The sequence below is a fragment of the Monopterus albus genome, unplaced genomic scaffold, assembly GCF_001952655.1.
Source record: "Monopterus albus unplaced genomic scaffold, M_albus_1.0 scaffold370.1, whole genome shotgun sequence".
NCBI classification, from domain to species: domain Eukaryota; kingdom Metazoa; phylum Chordata; class Actinopteri; order Synbranchiformes; family Synbranchidae; genus Monopterus; species Monopterus albus.
The window spans coordinates 90,088-94,390 of NW_018128250.1; positions in this window are offsets into that span (position 1 = coordinate 90,088).

Below are 4,303 nucleotides of genomic sequence, written 5' to 3' on the forward strand. Positions count from 1 at the left end.
GGAGAAGAGGGGGAAGAAATGGTTGAAGGAAAGAAAAGATAGTTGATGGGAATATGACGATGACAGAAACACGATAAATATGATCATTGTAGTCCTTGTCCTTAGATTTAATGATGCAGTGCTGTTAGTGAATGAGTTAAAGTGGAAGTCAAACTGCAGACACAGCTGCTTATCTGAATGCGGACGGCTGTAATGTAGTTCACTGGTGAGTTGTTTTTGTTTTGTAGCATAAAGCGTAACTTAACAATAATGTGTTAGCGTACAATAAAGTCTTAACAGCCCTGTAACAGCTTCTCTGTTTCTATCGTCTTTAATGTCTTTCATTTCACAGACCCAAGTGCTTTTTTGATTAAATTTGAACAAAGGTGTATGCCAGGGATTCACAGTTTTGATTGCTCTCTGGCCAAACACGAGTGCGTCTGGGTTGAATTTGAACACATTCAAAAAAAATACTAAAACTCAGCACCAGTTTGTTTTAGGAAGTTTGAGATTTTGGCGTACTACTGTATTTCACTGCAGCTCATCAAGCCTTTACATTTCAGCACAAATGGACAGCTCCATGTTGTTGTTTGCCTGCCCTGAAAAAAAAACCTCCAAACGTTTCTCTACATACGATACATCTCCTTCATTATCTGTATAAAGTTAATGTTGGGAAATAAAAACTGAGCAGGGTCTGTGAAGCCTGACAATTAGACAGAATTGATTAACAAATTTGAGAAGGTCGTTATGTGATAAAACAAGCAAACAGTCTCACAGTTAAATAATTTGTAATCCAATTGTATAATGTAGAACTCTAACTCTCTCTCTTTGTGTGTGTGTGTGTGTGTGTGTGTGTGTTTCCTCTCCTGCCCTTCTTTTTGTAGTTGCTAAACCTAGCAGGATTTTTGTATAAACTCCCTATTTCTCCTGCGTTGTTCCCCTTACCTCTTTAAGTGTGGACTATATACAGTGTGCTTGTTGTGTATACGTGTGGGTTGCTGACTCTGCAAACTGTGTTTGTGTCAGAGGTTAATTTCTCCAGCTGCCTTTAGATCAGGATGCAGCGCACATACGATAAAATATTCCAAGCTCGTGTTGTGTGTGTGCACATGCGTATGTGTGTAGCATGCACTGCTTTGTGGCAGAGGTGTTGCTTGAGTCAACATTATAAAGAGTGCTGTGATTTTAGTTTCAAAGCATTAGTGTGGTGTCATCCTAGCTGTGCCTGACTTGAGAGTCTCTTCGTCAGTGAGACTCCAACAGTGATATGAAGGGTTTTGAGTGGAGTTCTGAGTCTACCACCACAGCCCACCTCCCAGAGACTCAGTTGGCTGCTAATTAAAGACGTAAATCAAAATGTAATTCCTATGAGGCTCTCCTCTTCTTTCCTGACATTTTTAGGTATTTACCACAAAGGGGCTGCAGCTTAGTGTAGCTTCACACATAGACAGTGTTCACATGGGTGTCTGTGATTCTGCCTGCACCCTAGGCCTTTCATGGCATCCTCAGAAATCTCTATCATCAAATTTGAGATTGTATCCATCTAAACTTCAGCATCAGACTTAACTCAATGCAAGGCTATCTGTTTTGGAGCTCTCGTATCAAGATGGCCTACCAGCTTTTTCGGAGCCTGATCCTGTTTTCCTTTAGATTTTACGAATGGACAGAATCATATGAACCCACATTTTGGGCAGTGGCAGTAAGGAGGAATATCCAAAGTGGTAAAACTGGCAACTGGACTTGCTTGAGATTCTTTTCAAGAATTTTCACCTTGTCTGAAAAGTTTCTTCAGTTCTGACTGAGTGGAGGAGTATTTGAATTGCTAACACCTTTAATGTGGTTTGGTCAATGACAAAATAAAGTGTCCAATATATCTATTGATAAAAAAAATAAAAAATAAAAAATATCAAAATAAAGGCAAATCATATAGTTCATAGTCATAGTTTGATCTGCTTTAAATGCATTCATTTTATTTTTTCCTGAAACTTTTAGCTGAACTACTGTAGTTAGATTGTATCTGACATACTGCATTTCAAATGTACAAATGTGTACTTTTCAAGAACACGAAGTGAAAAAAACATCTGAAAGTAGGTTTATTGATGTGTACTGATTTTTCCTATTCAGTTTTCACTGTGGAGTCACACGTCAGTGTGTTAGCGGGTTGAACTCTAACTCCTGCTGATCACCAGGCTGAAGTTCGACTTTCTTCTCTCCTTTCCCCTTTTAAAGTTTCTGCTTGTAGATTTTGTTAAGTTTTATTTCACCACTATCATTTTTTATCAGTTCAGTTTCCATGTAGAGCTGCATAGTAAAAGATTGTTCAGAGACTTGTTAAAGTTACTGTGGTGGTTGGGTTTACTGAAGTTATTATAGTGCTATAAACCTGAATCAGATTTACAGAAGATAAAGCATCTCATCAAACTTCTACCATCCAACAAGGTACTGTAGCAGAACAACATTTTGAAATTTTTCACAATAACCTGTTAAGACATGATTGCTGTGCATTTTGAGTGAGGCTTATTATTTTGTGTCACAGAAAGAATGTGGAGGCTGATAATACAAATTATAATAACATCTTTCTTACATACAATAATAACTACCACTCTCCAAGAGAATTGCAGAGTAAAGCGTGTTACATCCTTATAGCACTGTGGATATGAATGCACATACTGCATTACCTTAAAATAGACGTACAAGTATGGATAAGTAGCTGGCAGAGAAATCAGTAAGAGGTGACTTTGCACATTGATAAGCTCACTTTTTCTCATTTCCTGCAAGTCTGTTATTTAAAGATGGTATAAAACCCAGTTTGCAAATTAAAAGAGAGAGAAACTGAGAGCAGAGAAGGAAGATAGTAACATATGGCTCTTTAAACGAAAATATATGTTTATGAAGATCTGGAAAGATCAGCTAATTACTAAGTGGTAGAAATGAACTCCAATTCTTGAACTAAAGGACAGGACCCAGCTTTGTTTCAAGAGTGCCAGTAAATTCACAAACACAAAGAGTAGAAATAAGTAGAGGTAACGGTGCTTTGTTACACAATAATGCAAATTAATATAAATGTACTGTAAAGAGGAGTAATGTTTTACCTTATAGTGAGCCAGAGCCATGTTGTCATATCCAGTTAGCCTCTGTTCTAATAGCTTCAGTGACTCTATGCAATCTCTCATTTAACATTTTTCCATCGGTCATTGTAAGAAAATTAAATGTGTTCCTCTTGATTTTTTTTCATTATCTAAGACAAGCTACTAACCACTACAACACGTATTACTGAAAGTTGCAACCTTTGTGTTTATAACAAGGTTAATTAATGTTTTTTGGGTAAAACTACAGCTCACGTGATCACTTTGCAGGCAGTACTCATACTACATGCCACTGTTACTTACTAGAGCCTTCTGGCCTTTGGCAGTCCAAGTAGCACAATGTAACTGTGTGTTTCTGACATTAGTCTCACCTTTTTAAGTTGCAAAAGATGTGTAATAATTACAGCCATCTCGACTCTGGACCTCAATTCAATTCCAACAGTCAACTGGCAGCAGCCTTAACGGGCTTGGGCTTCTGGGAAATGGTGTTCATTAAAGCCCAGTAAAAACTGAAGTGTTAAGCTAATATCAATAATACATTGTTTTAAAGAGTGATACCATTATAATGTAAGTAAATGTAAAACTTATAAAACTCACAGTGTACTACTGAAAACATCTGTGCACCAAGGCTGGATTTGTAGTTATTAGAAACCTCAATGGGATTTACAATGGGCGTTTTTTCTTCAGGATGTTCGGGTTTCACTTCAGCTCTCTACGGGACCGGATGTGATTATTGACTAAGTAAACAAAAACAAAAGCAGGAGCCCTTGGGTGGAAAAGTACAGTATTTCCTATCATGCTGATAAAGCCACTGATAAAGACATGCACAATTAAACATCGATTTCTATTGCACTCATTTCATGCAGTTTTAACGCCTGCAAATAATCTCATGTTTTTTCCACAGTCCAATCCTTGTTCTAGTAACAAACCTTAAAATCTGATGTCTGCTTTTTATGTGCTCTTGGCCAGTGAATTTGAAGAGGAATAAAACAGGAACAGACAGATTTAAGTCAATGCCAGTGGTGATCCATGGGTAATTGCAGGAACTGACAGCAGCTGGATGTTGTGCTCATTCACATATGTATGAATCCTATCTGGGTAATAATGAGACAGAATGAAGAAGAGTGTGGAGACAAAGGCAGCTGCTACATGGTGGGAATGTGCGGCTCAGAGCACATAGTGAGTGACACTGATGCTGTTGCATCATTACTACTGTGGAGTCCTGTGTTTCCCTTCCC